Below are 20869 nucleotides of genomic sequence, written 5' to 3' on the forward strand. Positions count from 1 at the left end.
AATCTCTCTCCTTCCTCAAACCATCCTTGCTGGGGACCCCAGGGGATCTGAAAACAGATTAAAGCTCAGTTCCTTTTCCAAAGCTGCTGTGGCTTTCTAGTGCTTCCCCAGCTAATTTCAGGTTCTTCGGAGGGTCTTCTAGGTCCTCAGAGATCCGGCCTTAATCAGTTTCTGTAGCCTCCGAATTGCTTTGCTCTCAAGCTTCAGTGTGAGACCGAGTTGCCCTGTACCCAAGGCCCACGCCTTTATATGGGCTGCTCCACCTTCCCTGGGCACCCACCTTCTTCCAAGCCTGGTTCAAAGAGTGGGGAGGTCTCCCTGATGGCTCAGTGTCAAATTAGGTTTCCTCCTGTGTGTCCCTGGAGAATGTTGTCTTGTTCGTCCCGAATTTGTACTTAAAAAACAAAAAACCCAAAACAAACCCAGTGTGACTTGTGTGGCTATTCTTCTCAGCAGAGGAGAGGTGTGCTGGGCGGGTGTTTTGAGAGCAGAGAACAGATTTTGGGGTTAGCTTTGGGCGTGACTCTTGGCTTTGCCACCTAAGCTGTCTGTGATCTTCTTCGAGCACTTTACCTTCTTCCAAGCTGTAGTGTCCTTCCTGGGAAGTCGGGAGAATGACCCCTGTTTATGAGGATTCACTTCTGTGTTTACATGCTCACCCTCCACTAGACCATAGGCTCTTCAGGGCAGAGAAGGGGGCCGTTGAAACTCTAGGAGCTTATGAATTCCCAGGGAACTGCCCTGCACATAAATGTCAAGCGGAAGGGGAATTGGAGAATCGGATTAATCCATTGTGGGCACCATGGCATTTGGCTACATGTCTTCAGGCACTGCTGGCAATGGGTCCCACACAGGCTGGCACATCTTTGCCCACTTCTGCAAGGACCCCTCCGTGGATTCAGATCCCTGTGGACAGGGACACAGTGATTTTCTGATGTTAGGTGGCTCACTCTCTCCAGCTCCGAGTTCCCCTGAGAGTTCCCTGAGCGTGTTCTCCCTTGGGGTTGAACCCCATTGCCCCAACATTCCTGCACGCCGTGCCCTGCAGCTCCCCGGGTGGACTTTCCTACCTGGAGATCCCTCTGCAACCACCTCAGTTTATCAGACAAATTCCAGTGACATTGAATCTCCAAAGGAAAGGCGTAGGCATTTCTAGTTCCTTTCCCTTAGGAGGCCTCGTTGTTTCTGTGCCCATGTACACCTTTTCTCCCAGCCTGTCTGCAGAGGAGGGGCATTTGGAGGGACAACTTTTGTGAGGTCACAGCAGTGCTCTGACATCCTTCTTCTAGGGACGCTTTGCATTACAAAGAACAATGACAATTTGCTTCAGGCTGGTTCTGATTCTACTTCGACCACAAAGCCAGGCAACTGTTCAAAAGCCATCCTCTCTCTCTCTCTCTCTCTCTCTTCCAGATCTGCAGCAGGACTTCTCAAACATTAAAATGTCTGGCAATTGCCTGGGGATCTTGTTGAAATGCAGATTCTGATTCAGTAGGTCTGGGCAAGGCCCTGGGATCTGGCATTTCTAACAAGCTCCTGGGGGGTACCTTTGCTATGTGTCCTTGGACCAAACTTTGGGACCCAGAGTCTGGCTCCATGGCCAGGCATCTGGCCAAATCTACGTCTCCGGTACTTTATATCTATCGTCGGGTAAACAGTGGGAAATGGGTAAATTGTTGCTGGATGGATTAAAGAATTAATTCATCCTAATTATAATGTTGACAATAAAAGCCAGTGTTTGAGCTCTTAGTATGGGTCAGGCACTCTGATTTGCATTAATTCTAACTAGAGTCATGACAGGGACTTGTCATCATTTCTCGCACTTGGCAGGTGAGAACCCAGAGAGGCTGAGGGATTGTTCTGAGGGTGAAGCCGGTATGTGGACCTCAAGCCTGGGCCCTGAACATCTGTGGTATCTGGGCCATCAGAGGAAGGGGTAGCGGTTACCCTGCTGCATCCCTTGCCAACTTGTAAAGGAGCTTCCTTGGGTGCATTGTGGCTGCTTGGTGATTTCTCAGATTTCCTTGATGAGCTACACCCATCTTGAAGTCAGTAATATAGTTACCTGAAATAGGAAGGGTTATCTTTTTGTGCTAAGACAGAGATTTCCAGGTGATCAGGAGGGAATGACCCTGCGGACCAGGGGCTCTCTGTGGGGGGCTTGCAGGAGCATCAGTGGGTGTGAGAAGCTCCCGGCTGACATGCTATGCCGTGTGTTGCTGCATAGGACGTGGGTGTATTTTCTGGGAGGGTGAACCTGCAGACTTCACCAGACTCCGAGGCTATGTGACTTCAAGAAGAGCTAAGAACAACTGCTTTAGACAAAACTGTCTCTATGAAGGATTCTCCTGATGGATATAATTCATTCTTCAGATTTGCCAGGGAGAGGAAAGACTTTTGAGCATGTGGCAGGAAGGGGGCAACCTCGCTGAGACTCGTTGGCCTGGTTATGGACTGTTGAGTCCTCGGACACCCTGGTTCCTGTCTTCCCATCGCCATCAGATCCCGCTGGGTCCTTCGGGTCACCTCTCTCCTCCCCGCGGGGCAGGGGCCACAGGCCCTGTTCATCATCGATTCTAGGAGGAATGCCTTGGTGTCTGGCGCGGAGCAGGACTACGAGGCGTCTGCGGAGTTGGTAGGTGGGTCTGGCTAGCTGTGGGCCTGTCTCTGGAATTCATTATTTTATTTTATTTTATTTTATTTTATTTTATTTTATTTTATTTTTATTGGAGTTCGATTTGCCAACATATAGCATGCATAACACCCAGTGCTCATCTCATCCAGTGCCCCCTCTCAGCGCCCGTCACCCCGTCACCCCAACCCTCTGCCCACCTCCCTTTCCACCACCCCTTGTTCGTTTCCCAGAGTTAGGAGCCTCTCATGTTCTGTCTCCCTCACTGATATTTCCCACTCATTTTCTACTCCTGGAGTTCCCTTCCGTGGGTTCACCCGGGTGCATCTCCCCGCTGGTCCAGGCGCCCGAGCTCCGGGAGAGGAAGCTGTCGCCTCTCGCTTGGCCACAAGGCAGCGCTATTGGCCTGCAGTCGGGTCCCTCGGATGCCGCCACCTGCTCTGCGACAATGCATTATTCAAAAGGATGATCGCTACCGACGACAGTCAGACTCACGATGTCTAATGTCACACACAAAAATGGCCAATAATGACTGGGGTGGGGTAGACGATCAGCTGCATCCCGGCCCCCTTGTACCTGTGCAGACACCACCTGGCCTGCGCCCTGCACGAGTCACAGGTGCCCACACGGAAGCCCACAGGTGGCTGCCAACCGCCTCCCAGGGATGTGCCTTCCTCGCTCCCCGAGCTCCTCCGGAGGCCACTGGGACAGGATCCTCTAGGGCAGGTGCACCTGTTTGCAGCCTCAGCTTTAGCCTGGCCGCATTGGGCGGCGTAGCTCACGGAGTGGCCCGCGGGATGTGCAGGGCGTTTAGGGGAGTGCTTAGGGGAGGGGAGGGGAGGAGAGGGGAGGGTCGCCTCCCCGCCGGGCCCTCCTGGTTGGAGGGGGCCGGCCTGCCCGCCCCGGGGGCACCCCCCCCCCCCGCCCTGCCCTGCTCCCAGCTCGTGCCTCTAGGCGGCAGCACCGCACCGCAGAAAGCGCAGCCCGCAGCCTGGCGCAGGCCCGGCTCCCAGCCAGGGATGCTCTTAGCTGCAACTTCCACCAGCGACTTCGGGCCAGCGGCTTCCTGTCCTGTGTTCGGCCTCTGTGTTCTCCTCTGTAAAATGGGGCCGTGAGCACCTGCTCTCCCAGGTACGTGAAGGCTCCTCATATACTCTGAGAAGCCCCTTCAAGGGGAGGGAATGCGAGGATTAGGGCAACCCCAGATCTAAGTCTTCACGCCCTGCGTGGGCAAATCTCTGGGCCTCTGTAGAGGGGCTTGGAGCAGAGGATGCTCAGGGTGCTCCCATTCTGCACCTTTTATGCAACACCCCTAACCTGTGTGCTTTTACCTTTGCAGCCTCGATCTGGCGAATGATCAGAAATTATGGAAGCAAACATAGGAGGGGGCAATTAGAATGATCTGAATTCTTCTTCTTCTTCTCTCTCTCTCTCTTTTTTTTTCACGTACTCCAAATGCTTTATTGTTCTGTTGAGATGCTTACAAATACTGAAAGTCACCCAGCCTGGGGCCCAGCAGCCACGACCCAGTGATGGGCAGGGAGGTGGGCTTAGTGTTAAGGCGTGAAGGGCCAAGGCCAGGCAGCTGGTGGCCTGGTCCTCTGCTCTCCATTTCTGTCACCCTTCTGATGCTGAAGGGAGGGCAGCCACACCTCAGGATCCTCTCCCTCTGCTGCCTCCTCTCCTGCTCAGGTTCTCCCTGGAGCGTCTGAGCAGCCCTCCAACCCTCTTAGAAACCCAGCCTGTACAGAACCCGTGTAGCCGCCGTTCCCATCAGCTCCCCTCCTCTTCCAGTCTCTGGATGTAGGAGCTTCGTCCCTTCTGGCTCTAAGCAAGACACGAGTGGAAGGGAGAGGGCTGGGCTGGGGGGCCACAGGCTGTGCATCGGGGCCTGGAGACATAGGTGGAGGGCGAAGAGGGGGTGTCTGGTCCCCCTCTGTTACTGGCGGTGAAGGTTCCATGATAGTTTCTTCTTCTGGTCTTTTTTTTTTATTTTAGATTTTATTTATTCATGAGAGAGAGAGAGAGAGAGAGAGGGAGAAGCAGGCTCCCTGCAAGGAGCCTGGTGTGGGACTCAATCCCAGCTCCCGGGGTCACGACCTGGGCCAAAGGCAGACCCTCCCCCGCTGAGGCACCCAGGTGCCCCATTCTTCAGGTCTATTACAGGCAGCTCAGAGACCAGCCCCCTCATCCCCTCCATCCCACCCCCAGCCTCCTGTAACCCAGGCAATGCAAGCGTTTCTGATTCCGTGTTTGCTCATAGAGCACAACAACACATCGCTTGTGGGTTTGTCTATGTTCCTTCCTCCATTCTTTTTTTTTTTTAAGATTTTATTTATTTATTCATGGGAGACACACACACACACACACACACACACACAGAGGCAGAGACACAAGCAGAGGGAGAAGCAGGCTCCATGCAGGAAGTCCCATGCTGGACTCGATCCCAGGTCTCCAGGATCAAGCCCTGGGCTGAAGGCAGGCGCTAATCCACTGAGCCACCCAGGAATCCCCTCCTTCCTCCATTCTCATGGCTCTCACTAGCATGTGACTCCCACTGTAGTTACTTTACAGCATGGAACTTCCTCTGTGTTGTTAGTGGGGTTTGCATGCCTGTCTGGCCCTCTGTCTGTAAAGCGGGTAATGGGGCTCCAGTAATTTCTGCCCTCGGGGCAGCTAACCCAGTGCCTGGCCCATGGTGATCAGTTGGAGAGAGACCCTCATGTGAATGAACAAATGGAGAAGAGTAGACAGGAGAGAAATGGTATGAATGGACGAGGCATCTCTGATAACGGGGTTTTGGGCTCCAGGGCAGGCGTCGTGGGTGAGGACGGATCTGGAGCGATCATATGATGCTCGGCGCTGCCTCCTCTACAACACAGGTGAAGGTAATCCTTTCTGCTGCCCGAACAATGGACGTCAAGGTCATACATCTGCAATCTCAAACCGGTCTTTTTTTTTTTTTTTTTTGTATTGTGTGTGTTCAAGTATAGACTTCATGTTCTCTTTTATTTTCCTTGAAGGTTAAACTTTGGCTTTTTTTCATCTATAAAGATGTTTTAAAATCCCATCTTGAAGCTTTAAAGATTTTTCTCTCAGCAGCTAGCTATAGATATATAAAATCCACCCACCTTACGAATGAAAATGATTGATACACATCAAAAAAAAGTTATCTGCATTGGATAATAAAACTGAGCTTAAGCCTCTCTTTAAATGCTCACTCCAGGAATTTAACTGAAAAGGCAGGTTCCTTATGGACTCCATGGTGGAGAATTTAGGAGTGGGGAGGGTTCTAGGTGGAAAGGGATACTCGCATTTGTGCAGGAGGTGTCCCAGGCACTTTATATAAGAGACTTCACTTAATCCTCCCACCCGAGGAAGTTAGCACCAGCTCTAGTTTTGCAGGGGAGGGAATTTGAGGCTCTGATATGTTAAGCAGCTTGTCCAAAGCCACACATGCCAGTTGGTGGTACTGGGTTCCACTTAGGTTTCTTAACACGCAGACCATCCCTCCTACCCCCCCCCCCACTCCGCCCCAATATGATCTCACCATCTCGGAACTTCTGGAAAAGAGACACGGCAGGAACATAACTTTCTTTTTTTTTTAATGGTATCTTTTTTTAAATAATAAATTTATTTTTTATGGGTGTGCAATTTACCAACATACAGAATAACACCCAGTGCTCATCCCGTCAAGTGCCCCCCTCAGTGCCCGTCACCCATTCTGTAAAACCGGAGTGCATCTTGTGGCTGCAGACCTCTTCTGATCCCTCCTTGCCCGAGGCGGAGTCCCGGTGTGCCTTTGTCATCCACAGGGGTTAAGAGCCGAGGGCTGGGAAGTCAGGCAGATATGGGTTCAAATCTCTGCTCCTCCACTTTTTAGTTGTACAGCTTTGAACAAGCTGCTTAACTAATTCTTGGTTTTCTCTTCTGTAAAATGGGGATTCGAGTGATGCCTGCCTCAATCCTATGAGGATTGTTTCAAAGATTAAGGGACATAATGAATATAAAGTGTTTAGAAATGTGCCTGGACATACTAGGTACTCAGTAAATGTCAACAGGATGTGTTACTGAAGCCTCAATAGTGCTTTGACTTTCCCCCTTCGCTCGGTGGGCCACTCTCAGCCCCACCTCTAGCCAGAGAGAAAGTCCCCCTCTTCCTCGAGACACTTTATTTAGATCTTTAAAAAAAGATCTTTAAAAATACTTTAATAAGTATTTAAATCTATGGCACCTCCTATAGTAGCACAGTGCACAACTCGTACAACAGTGCCCGACGGCCCTGGATCCCTTTGGAAAAGAAAGAGAAGTATTTTTTGTTTCCTGAGCAGAAACATGCCTTTCGAGGGATGGACCTCCCTTGCTCCCGTGTGCAACCGACCCGTGGATGAAGGCTCAGTCCTTTCCAGTCTATGGGTTCTGGGGGTGCAGGCTGATACTCCAGAGGGGGTGGGGAGAGACAGGAGTGCAATCCCAGAGAAAGAGAATTGAAATTCCTGAGCCAGAGAGAAGAAGAGGTTGTGGGGGTTGCTCAGATAGTGGAACCTGGAGCTGGGAAACAGAGGCAGGGGGGTGGGTGGATTGAGCCTCCGGTTGCATTGTGTTCCGGACGTGGGCCCCTGTCTCCGTGGGAAAGGTCTTCACGGGGTGGCAGGAGGGGCGGATGGCAGCGATGCCCTGCACCTCAGGGCTTGACGAGCAGGGCCGGGAGTAGCCACCGCGGCTGCTGGGAGTCCCCAGGCTCGTCCTGCGTTTCCACTGTGACAGCCTCACATATTCACTAGGGGTTGCTGAGAATGTGGGATTCAGGGGCTCGCACTCTCTCCGCCGCTGCCTGGTTGTAGCATCTTGGGCAAGTCCCTCGGTTTCCTCGTCAGTCACTGGACATGCCACCAGTATCTCCCCCCAAAGTGTTGCGAAGATTGAGCCGGCTAACACACGAAGGGCCTAGAACAGCATCCGGCAGGTAGCAGGTGGTCAATAAAATGCGCATCGTATCATTTTAGAGTTTCAAGAGAGGCGGGAGTCTCCGCTTCATTCCCCTCCCAAATAACTGAAAGTGGGTTTATTGCTGATCTTGGCTGACAAGGCTGGGGTGGATTTAATTTGATTTAGCAATATATAGAAATATGACATTTCTTGTAAAAAAAAAAAAAAAGGAACAATGGCATTTCTTGGACCAGAGACTTAGGGAGGCAATCCACCTGCATTGCAGGTTTTGTTATTGTTGTTGGCGTGTGAGGGGGGGGGGTTCTGCAGGCCCAGAACCCCGGCCTCGGGCCTCACTGGGCCCCCGTTGGGGGTGCCCTATGACTCCGTGTTCCCCGCTACCCTCCTACCCCATCGGTTCCAGGCTGCGGCCCCTCCTGTTTCTGTTTCCCTTCCCTGCGGCCCTGCCATGTGGATCTGTAGCTTGTTTGCACCGTGTACGTTTTATTGCTCATCTTTGTGGGAAAAAGTCAGCGAGAAATCACAGAGGTGGGTAAACAAACAAGTTCCCAGAGTCTGCACAGTGAGATCACGTAGCAATTTTCTTGGTTTGTGCATCTCCATTCCCTTTCGGAGCTGCTCAGTTTTTTACTTCTCTTTCGTACTCCTGAACACAGGGCTCAGCAAACCTCCCTTTCCTGTCGTCAGATCCCTCTTCCCCCGGAGCCCCCCTGGTGCCTGCAGATCCGAGAATGTGGAGCCTGAGACACCGCTTCCACACTCAGGCTTTGGGGGACATATGGTCCCAGGGCAGCAGGAGTGACGGTGCAGGGAACTAAGATGGACACGGGGGACGGGGACAGAAAGGCAAGGGGGTGCATTGCAGAGGCTGCAGCATCTCAAGAGGACACACCTGCTGGCTTGGCCGTGTGGGACATCTTGGGGAGCAATCTCCCATGGGGAAGAAGGGACAGGATGTGTCTGCAGGCTCCTTCTCCTCTCCCATCTCTCATTGGTCAAACTGTGCTCCAGGGGGCGAACTCCCCTGCACCTGCACCTTCTAGATGCGCTACACAGCCCCTGGCTGATGGAGAAGCCGGATCCCATGACTCCCAGCACAGTGCTCCACCCGAGCCGGTGCGGGGTCAGCTCTGGCTAGAGGTCGATTCCTGCTGCTGAGGGTGTGATGGAGCTGGCGTGGGACCCCAGCCCTCGCTGCAGAAAAGCTGGGACAGCTCAGGAGCCACGGGGACAGTGTGTCCGGCGCTCTCCTTTGAGTGAATGGCCAAGTTGTCTTGGGGGGGGTGGTGCAGGCCCGAGGTGCTGATGTGGGTCTGTGTGGTCTGTCCTCTCTCTGTGACTCGGGGACTTCCATGAACCCCATCCTGTGCTGTCACCATCTCAACCTGTGGCTTCCGAACCCACGGCAACAGAGGAAGTGAGCACAGGATGAAGCAAGGAGGCTTTCACTCCACTGGAAGGGGACGCTCCTCACTTCTGCTCATCGTCCATCGTCCAGTGGCCTCAGTCTGACTTCGGGTGGGGTGAGAAGCCTGGAGAAGCACCTGCAGGCGCCTTGTGATCGCCCCCATCTCTGCTACACCACCTGCTCCCCCTCCCCTCTCCTCCTCCTCCTTTAAACCTGCGGTCAGTGTTCACCATTCCTGCGATCCGTGGTCCCCAGCGGCTGCTTCTGGAACCATCTTGGAACCACCCCTGGATCTGGCGTCCTTCCAGCGCCCCCTGGTCAGGGACAGCCGAGCGGGGCCCAGATTCGAGCCCCTGTGTGCTAGATCTTGGACTCCTTCAGTGGGAGGCTTTGGCTGGAGGGTCCCCGTCGGCGTGGACAACATTTCCTGAAGTTGACTTGCTTTCCTTCCCAGTGTCAGAGCTGCGTGGCGGCTTCCATCTGTCGCTGGCTCCCTCCCCCTTACCCTTCCTTAGGTGTTTCCCCCAATAAATCTCATGCACATCTTCTAACATCTGCTCCTCAGGGAGCCTGAATGAACACATACATCATGATGACTCTACAGATAATTTCCAGCCCTGCCTTAAATAGCGCACTGTATTTTTTTCTGTGAGTAAACATCATTTTGTGTGTTTTATCTGTTTACTTTTCTAAGGATCTATTGCTCATGTTTTTCAAGGAACCTAACACCATAAATGCCCGCAATCTATTTTATTCTCCTGAAGACCTCCCTCCAGCGTGCTTTGATCCCTGCTGTCGTCCGGAGCGGGGGTCCTCTGGGCCCGATGCTGCTCTGTCCACATCATCCCTCTGCCTTGTTACATCTCCCACCCTCCTGTTGACCGACTTCCTTTCACACTGAGGCATAACCTCCTCCAGCTTCCCAAGGAAGGCTGCATAGAAGCTAACTTTTGACTCTGCAAATGTCTTTATTTTGCTCCTTGGAAATAGCCTGATGGGATTCTGATTCCAGTTCCTTTATATGTGACCTTTTTTTTTTTAATTTTTTCTTTTTCTTTTTTTCTTTTCCATCTGGAAGTTGGTTGGATCTTATAACAACATGTCTTAGTATGGGTTTTATTTCCTTTACTGTGGCTGGGCATTGATGGCCTTTTTCTATTGGAAGATTTGAAAGTTATGAGACAGTGAATGATGAGAAGCCAGTCTCCTTCCTCACCCTGGCTGCTGGCTGGGCACTTTCTCCTCCGAAGCATTGCTGTTACCACTTACTCGGGCACCTTCTGGAGATGGGCTGTGCTGCAGGGGCAGCTTGTAGGGTGACAGTACATTCCCATGGTTAACACTTCCTCAGTCCACTACCACGCCTTCGGAAACCTCCTTTTAACAGCACCACAGCGTTCTAATATGTGGATACACCGCAAAATGGATGGAATTGGTTCACTCTTGTGGAAGTTTGAGGCCAGGTCTACTTTTTATTTTGTGAGAAGGGAGGTAAGACGTGTGCTGTGAATCTTTGTGTACATCTCAGATTATCTCCTTATGTTCTGTTTTCCAAAGTGTGCTCACAGGCAGGATCTCAGTTCTGGATTACAGGGGACACGGTCTTGCGTGGTTTCATACTCTTCCCTTCCCGTGGATGGTTGCGGAGGGGACCCCGTTTCATCGGTAACGAAGCATGAATGCCAGGGAACATTTGGTTGTCTTTTGCCCACACGCGGAGTACAGAAATTCCCTTCCTGCAAATCACTTTTTGCTAAAGGGAGGCTTTCTCACTCATGCCAGATGACACCATCTCCAGGCCCAGATGTCCACACAAACTCAAAGCTGTGAGCTGTGGAAGTCACGATTTCCCAGCTCCTCTCTGAGCTTCTGAAGCCACAAGAACAACACAAATTACACACCTTCCTCTTCTTCTCCGCAAGTTCTGAATGCATGGAGAGTTCAGATGCTTCCAGCATTCCGCCCTCAACGAGGTCTGATGCACACAGAGGAAGTACCACCTTATGTCGGTTGGACGGTTTTCCTCTTTAACGTATTTTTCTATCTAGAAACACATCCAATCCTTTTCCACCTTTGTAGGGTTTCAGAGCATCTCACGGTTCCTCTGGATGGTGAAATGGCCTCACAGGAGTCAAGGTCACACAGTGATTTCAGGGCAGGTCTGGGTCCTGATCCTTGACTTTCCAAACCAAGCTAGAGCAGATTCCACTATCGACTTAACGGGGGTGTTTTCGGACAACAGAAAGAACCATCAGGAGTCAGAAAGAGATATTGGAGTCAGTGCGGCATGAGTGTGAATCCTAGAGACCTCTTCTCCTCTCTGAATCTCAGGTTCCTCTTCTACAATATGGGAAGAGCGTACTACCTCACAGCGTGGTCGTGAATTAAAACCTGGACACACACACACTGATCACAGGTCTGCTGAACAGCAAGTTTCTCTGTACGTGAAGAGAGCATTTGTGTGGGTGACTTGAAATGAGAGTCTCTAGAGCTGTGGACAGTCATGGTTAGATGGATGTCCACTATGACAGCCTGGACCTAGAAAAGGACAGGGGCTCCTGAGAGGCAGAGTCATGATTAGAACCAAGAGTATCTTCCCGTTGTTCTGTTTACCACTCCACTGAGGTGGTCCAACCCAGGTCCCCCATGACCTTGTCCTAGGGAGTACACAGCCTAGTGAAGAGCACCCAACTTGAGCTTGGGGAGACTGGCACAGGCAGCTTTCAGAGACTCTGGAGAGACAGATCGGGGGCAGCCAGAGTCTGGGAAGGCGGGATGAATCAGGGGTGGGCAGGAGGCTGAGTCAGTGTGGGGGCCAAGTGACAAACTCCAGCAACAGTGCGGGTTTGATTGGGAACATCTCCGATAGGGCTTGGAGGGAGCTCAAATCCTGGAACTCTCCAGCTGGCAGGGAGATTGGCTTTCATTCTGTGTGGTTACCTGTTTTACGGTGTCATAGCTCTTATGATACTACAGATTCTTTGACCACATTAGGCAGGATAGGTTAGGTTAACTGCTCTAACAAGCCAGCCCCTGAATCTTGGTGCTCAATATGCTAGATGTTTATTTCTTATTCATACCAAGTCTGATGCAGACCAGCCAGTGGCCTTCCATAGGGTTACTCAGGGGTCCCAGCCTCCTTCCATATTGTGGCTCTGCCCATCCCAGGGCCCAGGAGGCCTCTGATGGGCCTTCTGCATACAGCTGGCACAGGAGGAGGAGGAGTTTTTGGGGTCATTTTGTGGGCCAGGCCCCCTGGCACATATACCCATGGGCCAGAACTCAGTCCCATGGCCCACAGGACCAAGAAGCCAGGAAATGTAGATCAGCTACATGCCATGGGTGAAGTGAAATGGGTTCTGGGAACACAAAGTAGTCATGTATGTGAATATTTCTGTGCCTGGAAAAGGAGTTCTTTAGGAAGCTGGGACTGTGATGTGTTTGCCACACATTCCTGGGCATGGTCCAGTATCAGGCATAGGGAAGACACTGGCCACACAGAGATAGAAGACATCTAACTCTTTGGTTTTGTCCTGACTTGGGGATCTCTCCTCACTCACTGGACTTGGTGAGTAGACCCAACTTTCTCTGGGTGAGTGTTCAGCCTGGATTTTCATGTTTCTGGCTTCCATCCTGGCTCTGGCCTCTTGGCCCCAAATGTCAGCCTTGGGCCCATCCATCTCCTGAAGGGACAGGAGGACCAGACAACCAAGGAGTGCTTTCCCCTGTCCCTCCCCCCCTCAAATCACTATAGCTTCTCTAGCTGCACTAGCCTTCTAGCTACCAGCAGGCCTTTCCCCAAAATGCCACGTCTGGAAGCTTTTTCAGCAAGAGGACAAGCCTGGCCTGTGTCAGAGTTGTTTATGTGGGATCAGAGACACCCCGGGCTGGGAGCTGACCATCAGTCTGATCCACAAAGCTGACAGGGACCTGAGGGCCCCAAAGCTGCCGCTCAGGCCAGGCAGACAATGTCCAGCACAGTGCTGGGCCCTTGGGCAGCCTCTCTTCATGCTGGACCCTTGTCAGCCTCGGATCCCAATAGAGGGACTCCAAGGATAAGGACAAGAAAACAAACAGTTCCCAGCACATCGCCTGATGTTTTTCAGTGTGGAGAAAGAATGCAGGTTCAAAGGGCTGCCCTAGTTTCCAGCAACAAGGGTTCCCTCGGGGAGGCAGCAGCATATTGTACTGATAGAGCACAGGGGAAGCATCAAAAGGGATGTTTTGGAGACAGAGAGGAGGCAGGCTTTTGATAAAGAATGTTGGCTTCTTCTCTGAAAAAAAAAAAAGAAAAAGAAATTTGGGATAGGAAAAAATCAAGACAGGATAAATAATAGTTGCCATTTTTTTGTCTACTCTATGCACTTTACTTTTTGTGCTGTTAAAGGAATCCTCTGGAGAGCCTGTGGGGTGAGCAGATCACGGATACTTTATGGACGAGGAAACTGAGAGCCACAGTGGTCCAGTAATGCCACCAAGATCACATAGCTCTACGTGGCCAAGCCAGGAGACAAACTCAGGACTTTTCTGATTTCCAAACTGCTTTCTGTGCCCCCCACCCTGCCTGTTTTACATTTCCAGATTCCAGATTTTTCTTCCATGATAACATAGAGTCATTGCCGTCCCTGCTTAGACTTTGTCATTTGGGGTACTTGTGCCCCAAACCACTCTGCGTTGTTTCTCAGTTAGCATCCACGACCATCCTATGAAAAGGGCACTATTATTTTCCAAGTGTTTTGCGGAGGAACAAACCCAGAGATGTTAAGTAATTTGTCCGAGGTCCTGGGAAGAGGGAGGGGCCACACTGGAAGGCCACTGTGCGACCCCAAACCCGGGACTCACTCCTCTCCACCAGGGACTAGCAAACTACAGCCGTGGGCCAGATCAGGCTGGCTGCCTTTCTTTTTTTTTTTTTTTTTAATTTCCCATTTCATTAAAATTTTATTTAAATTCATTTAAATTCAATTAGTTAATTAACATATAATGTATTATGGGTTTTAGTAGAGTTCAGGGGTTCATCAGTCTTATATAACTCCCAGTGCTCATCTCATCAAGTGCCCTCCTTCATGCCCATCCCCCAGTTACCCCATCCCCCCCACCTCCCCTCCAGCCACCCTCTGTGTGTTCCTAGGGTTAAGAGTCTCTTGTGGTTTGTCTCCCTCTCTGATTTCATCTTGTTTTATTTTTTCCTCTCTTCCCCTATGCTCCTCTGCTTTGTTTCTTACATCCCACATTTGAGTGAGATCATATGATAATTGTCTTTCTTTGAGTTATTTTGCTTAACATAATACCCTCTAGTTCCATCCAATGTTGTTGCAAATGGCAAGATTTCATTCTTTTCGATGACCAAGTAATATTTAATTGTATATATAGACCACATCCTTATTCATTCATCTGTCGATGGACATCAGGGCTCTTTCCATAGTTTGGCTCTTGTGGACACTGCTGCTATAAATATTGGGGTGCAAGTGCCCCTTTGGATCACTACGTTTGTATCTTTGGGATAAATACCCAGTAGTGCAATCGCTGGGTCACAGAGTAGCTTTGTTTTCAACTTTCTGAGGAACCTCCACACAGTTTTCCAGAGTGGCTGCACCAGCTTGCATCCCCACCAACAGTGCAAGAGGTTCCCCTTTCTCCACATCCTCGCCAACATCTGTTGTTTCCTGACTTGTTAATTTTGGCTGCCTCCTCTTGTAAGATTTGTAGCCCATTGTTGTTTTGTTTTACATTTTAAAGTACTGTTTTCCTATTTTAAATGGTTAAAAGAAATCAAAAGGAGAATAATATTCTGTGACATGTGAAAATTATATGGATTAAAATTTTTGTGTCTGTCTATAAATGAAGTTCATTTCTATTGTTTCCTTGTCATCTCCAGCTGCTTTTGGGCTCCCAGGGCTAAGTTGAGTCACCGTGATCGAGACTGCTGTGTGGCCCACAAAGCCTACAGTATTCACTATCTGGCCTTTTATAGGAAAAGCTTGCTGTCCTCTGCTCTGTGGTATCCCGTGGACAACCAAAGGGGGACATCACCACTGAACCCAGAGAGCGAGGCATCCAGTCCCCCCACTGCGGAGCTGGGCCAAGCTGGAGGGAACAGTGGCCTTTCCTGCTGACCGTGCATGGCCCACTGGTCCCCCAGAGAAGCTGCAGAGGAAAGCCCAGGCTGGCCAGCTCTGGGGTTGCCTACAGAGTCCAGTGCCCAGTGATGCAGGGAATCAAGTCGCTGGGGGCTCAGGGGCCAGCTCAAGCTAAGGAACCGGCACAGAAGTGATGAGACGGCCTAGGACTTGGGTGGGACCAGAGCTGATGTGTGGGTGAGTTGGCAGGAGTTGAGGGGAGGGAGGTGGGTCGAGGCCTGGCTTGAGAGGCTGGTTTTGGGTGGGTGATGGGGTTGGGGAGTGGGCATCACACTTCAGGATGACAGAGGAGGAAAGGCTGGCAATCAAGGCTTTATGTCCAGGTGAAGAGTGTCTGGAAAGCTTTGGCCCACGCCCGCAGACAGATCCCTGGCCCCCATCAACCTCGGACAGAGCAGGGAGGGCTGTGGACACTGTGGGGCTCAGGGCTTGCGTGCCAGGGCTCCTTTCGCAGGCCATCTTCCCGTGGTTGTCTCCTGCCCTTCTTCCAAGTGCTGGAAGGATGTGCCATTTGTACCCCCCTCACCTTCTAGGAGTGCCCCTGGCCCTCTGGGGAAGGGGAGCTTCTTATTCCTGTAAAAGCTTTAGGTTCTAGGTATAATGAGCAATGAAAATCCACACGAAAAAGTGAAGAGAGGGGCTGGCGTCTGAGGGGGGAGATCAGGCTTTGGAGTGGAGGAGGTATGGGAGCTGTCTGCCCACTCAGAGCTGGGCTCCAGGAGCTTCGAAATCTGGTCCTGTTCCTGGCAGGGTTTGGGGAGAAGGCGGAGCAGAATGATGAGGAGGTTAGAAGAGGGGACCCTGGGTCTTGGGGGGCTGGTGCTGTTTAAGGATTCGTGGTGCCCAGTTGTTCAGGGGTAAACCGCAGACTGGAGGGGGCTCTGTGCTCTCGAGGAGGAAGAGGTCAGCGGCCAGGCAGGGGTGCAGGGAAGGAGCAGCATGGGCTCCTGGGATGCTGTGCACCTTGTGATGTGAGGGAACCCCGCCAGCCCCTGGGGATAGGGGCACAGAGTGGAAATTAGGGTGATTTCAAAGAACAGAATGTGGTATTTCCTAAGCATCGGAATCTTTGGACTGACAGTTGTGTGTCACACGCAGGACACTCAGTGCTTGCTCCTCCTCTCCCACTGTTACTCCTCCTTGCCTCCCTCCTTCTTCTTCCTCCACTCTTCCCTTTCCCCCTCCTCCTCCCATTCTCTCCCCTTCTCTCCTCTTCCCCTTCCTCATCCTCTTCCTCCTCCCACCTCTTCCTCCCTTCTTCCTCTCCCTCTCCTTCCCTTCCCCCTCCTACCCTCCTTTCCTCCCTCTCCACCTCCTCCCCTCCCTCTACCTCCTTCTCTCCCTCCTCTTCTTCCTCCTCTCCCTTCTCCCTCCCCTCTTCCTTCTCTTCTTCCTCCCCTCCCTCTGTTTCTCTCCTCTTCTCTATCCCCTTCCATCCCCTCTCTCCCTCTCACCTCCCCACTAGCCACTAATTCTTCCCCTTCCTCCTCTTCCTCCCTTCTTCCTCTCCCTTCCTTCCCCCTCCTTCCCCTCTTTCTTTCCTCACTCACCACCTCCTCCTCTACCTCCTCCTCTCTCTTCCTCTCCTCCTTACTGTTATCACTAAGATAAGGCTAAGTGCAGACTCTCAGTTTTCCTGATGATGTGACTCCTTCTAAATTGATAGCCATTAAGAATTTCTAGGTGCTCAGTTCTCTCATAGGTCCCAATGGGGGGAGGAGCTCAATAAAGACATGATCTGTGGGTAGACCAGAAACTCAGGACACTGGAACAGTGTGGGGTGATACAGAGAACACAGAATTGTGTGTCATAACTTAAGTGGTGGTGGCCACAGAGGGGGCAGGTCAGTGGGGGCTGGAGTGGAAGCTGCCTGCCAGCAGAACCTCAGCATCAGAGATGGTTGGCGCAAGAAGAAAAGAGCCAGAGATCAGCATGTGTAGCTCCCTCCTCTTACAGATGAGGAAACTGAGACCCAGAGAGGCTCAGAAGGGCCCAGAGCCTGACCTGAGGTACCCAGTAACTTGGTGATGGAAGTTGAACTTGATTATAATTAATGGATATTTCTGTCTCTAAACACCCAGTGGCTACATTTCTAGACTAAGATACCAGTGCAATTAATAATGGTGATCATAGTCAACGTGTCCCGCACACTCCCTGTGTGTCATCCGTCCTGCTGAGCACTGTGTTTGAATCACCTCGTATGACTCGCCAGTCCTTATAGAACCACTCCTGCTTTCCTTAGCAACCGCCTGGCCCTCCGACCCCAGCCAACCTGTTTTGGCTAATCTTTCGATGCTCTAACTTCTGCAGTCTTCACCTGTGTCAGCTAACCCTGCGCATTTCCTTGCACACCCCCTCTTCTTCTCCCTGGTTTACTCTGCCCTTTTCAGCCAAGGCCAGCTGGAGTTCTGATTCTCCCTGGAAGCCTGCCTCCCAGGCCTTGGCACTGGCTCAGAGAGGATGTGTGTGGATGCTCGCATGGGGGTGAGTGAACGGCATGAAGTGCATCTGCGGGAGCCTGTCAGGGATGCTGCGACAACCATCATTCCCTATTCCCCATTTGCTCCCTCCCCGGGTTAACTGAGTAGTAATGGCATAAATGAGTATAAAACAAGGCACACGAGCATCACGAACCATAGGGGAGGCACACACTGGCCGAGAGATGAAGGCAGGGATGGGTTATTCCCACCCATGGCCATCAGGTGTATTTTCTGATGTGATCCCTCTGGATCTGGAAGGTGGAGAGGTTGCAGATGTGTAGAGATGGTGGGAAAAGGAGTCGGTTTGGAGCCCCCAAAGGGATGGGGTGACAGGAGGTGAGGAATGTGCACACTGGGAAATTGTGTAAGGTGGAGAGAGGTTGAGAATAAGAGCAGAGGGTTGAGTGAGGTGTGAGGAGACCACATCTGTGGGGTGGGCTGTCAACGGGGGCCCCTAACTCTTACTGAGCACTTATGACCTGCTGAGCTCTTCTGAGAGCTTTCAATGCAGTGACTCGCATTTTCCACACAACATTATCCCCATGTTACCAATGAGGAAACTGAGTCACAGAGAAGTAAAGTAACAGACTAAGGCCACACAGCCGGGGAGTGGTGGCTCAATAATCAAATCTGTGCTCTGTGCTTTCCCCTGTTCCACTGTGCTGCCTCCCGAGGGCCCTGGAAGGGAACAGAGAGTAGTGGGCAGAGAGAAGAAAGGAGCCTTGTTTTGAGGACCTTTGGCCAATTCTCTGGCGTAACGTGGATCTCCTCAACTACGAAAAACGTGTCGTTGGAACCACGAGTTCTGTTGTGGTTCCCACACGAGTTCCAACCCAACCATGAGTTCCCAACCCAGAGCGGGTGCTCCCAGGTTGTAGTCCTGCAATAAAGGACACGGGGTTCCGGGGCCTAAGAAACGAGTGCCTGAGAGATTCTGCAGGCTCTCAAAGATCTTCCAGAAACGCAGTATCCTATGTAGCAACAGCATCCCTGCACTTTGTCATCCCTAGGCCCCTGTCTGTCACCTTTTGTTTATGATGACTGAGGGCATTTGCATGAAAACAGGGTTTTCTCAGTCTTCTGAGGGCTCTGCTTCCTGCTGCTGGTTCTCACCTGAAGCCATAATTCTCCATTTGTGGCTCAATAACCATCTCCCGGGTGGCTAATTATGGGCCATATGCTCCTGGGGCTGGTGTGCTGGAAAAGCAGACTGGCGTGCTCCGCGTCTGCCTCCTATTCCCATTTCTCTTTTGGACTTGCTAGCTCAAACCTGTCGTCCACAGTGTGTCCCCAGGGCCTCGCGAGACTGTTTTCTCCCTCAGGTAGTGTTCCGTTTTGCAGGTGACCCCAGCTGGGCTTAACTGGGCATTCACTAGACTGCCTGCCAGCATCACAGTGTTGACCAGTTGGCAAAAATCAACAAGAGGGCAGATGATGTCTGCTGTTTAAATCCCCTACAGGTGGGGTGATGAAGTGGAAAGAGTTTTGGCTTGGGATCTGCGGAAGTTGAGATCTGCTCCCGGCTTTGTTGGGAAATTGCTGTTACGACTTTGGAGAAATCTCTTCACCCTTCTGGTTCTTAGTTTTTTGTCCATATATATAGGAGAGATTTTGGTTAGATCAGTGGTTTCTAACCTGATTCCTAGGTGTCTGAAAAGGTAGTGATGGGCGTAGGGGGGCCTTTAAAAACAGCTTTGAATTCCCTCTAACCATTAACTCCTAGAGAGAAGTAATTACTGCCTATTCACTGAATCTCCATTATCTAGGACAGTGTTTGGCACAGAAGGTGCAAACAATGAATGTTTGTTGAAATATGAAGGCCTTTCAGAAAGCCCAACAAAGATCTTTCTTCCGTGCTGATGAGGCTGGGCTGGCTAACAGAAACTTTGGATTCTTTAATGATTAGCATGACATTGAAGATGAACCACTCACGGGTTTTTTTGTTTGTTTGTTTGTTTCTGCATAATCGTGTGACTTAAGCAGGGAAGGAATCTTTGGGAAGCGTGCTGGCTAGATTGAGGACTGAGGAAAAGATTGCAAACCAGGCTCAAAAAAATGATGGACATTTGCAGAAGCTAAGGCACCAAGAACATAGGTGAGTTTCAGTATTCAAGGCGGGAGGTGTGATTGGATGAGCCAAGGTCATGTGACTGTCCAACTACTGGGTGGGGATGGGCACTGCTTAGTTTTCTTAGGCTTCCAGAGGTTTTGTCTCCACCAAGACTGCCATACACATTGGGGATTTCTATGAAACAGGAAGGAAATTTGGATTCCAGGTAGCCAAAAATGACAAAGGACCATTGCACCTGTAACTCTGGCCCTGCTGCACTTAATCTGATCTTTGCTCAGTAGCCAATGGGTGACTTCGATGAAGGGAATGGGAAAATAAACTTATGTTTGCCTTTTGATAAGGAAAAACATCTATGTGCCTGGAGTGTATGTGAAATAAATTATAAAGGGATATCCACTTATGGATGAAGATAGGACCTTTTCCTATTCTACAAAGCTGAGGTTCTCTACCAAGATAAGTGAAGAGTTTCCCCTGTTGAGATGCAGATACAGGTGCTGAGGGAGATTCACCTTTGCTGTATCTCCAGCTGTTCAGTGGGAGCTCCAGTGACCGGTATGCCTCGCCATCTCTCCAAACCTCATAATCCCAACTGGTTTACTTCATTGGGATTTTGTGAGATCAAATGAGATCACGGATTTGAACATCATCTATAACCCTAAATGTACTCATGTTGCCAATAACCATCAACAACAGGTCAGTGATACCGATATCCATCTTGGTATTTTTCTGGACAGTGTGGGTGGGTAGCCATCCATGAGGAAACACTTTTCTTTCTCACTAACTTACATTTTTTGTGTTCCTTTTATTTGTGCAGTTGACAAATGTCACTTGCAGCTGTCCACAATCTTTTGAATAGCCTCACTACCTCTTAATTATTTTTAATGTTAGGACTCTCATCTTCTCAAGGAAGAATCCAGAAATTTTGCATTCCAAGGATTGCTTGAACCAGGATAATGGCAGGGGACCTGGGTCCCTTTAGTCAGGTGAACTTCTTGGAGGCCTGGAATCAGAAACGAGCAATATGAGGTCCTTGTCTGGAAGGTGGGGGTGCTGTTTGGTTCTTTGGGGGCAGCAGTGGTGGAATTTCTGGCATTCAGTCTCAGTCTTGGTAGGTACTGTACAGTGATGTTTGTTAGAAAATCCCCACAGGGGTGTTTGGACTCAGCAGATTCAGAGTCCATTCTTTAT

The 20869-nt window shown here is 50.8% G+C and overlaps 1 long non-coding RNA gene across 2 annotated transcripts in view; it reads left to right on the top strand.

Annotated features, from left to right (window-relative positions):
• Positions 1-3619: 3619 nt before the first annotated feature.
• Positions 3620-20869, top strand: part of LOC102154124 — a 33016-nt gene continuing 15766 nt past the window's right edge. For both annotated transcript variants that reach the window (XR_005368747.1, XR_005368748.1), the window contains exons 1-4: positions 3620-3763; positions 14965-15307; positions 19594-19705; positions 20208-20374. This is a non-coding gene — a long non-coding RNA (uncharacterized LOC102154124). The remainder of the gene's footprint in view (positions 3764-14964; positions 15308-19593; positions 19706-20207; positions 20375-20869) is intronic.

The sequence above is a fragment of the Canis lupus genome, chromosome 13, assembly GCF_011100685.1.
Source record: "Canis lupus familiaris isolate Mischka breed German Shepherd chromosome 13, alternate assembly UU_Cfam_GSD_1.0, whole genome shotgun sequence".
Classification (NCBI taxonomy): domain Eukaryota; kingdom Metazoa; phylum Chordata; class Mammalia; order Carnivora; family Canidae; genus Canis; species Canis lupus.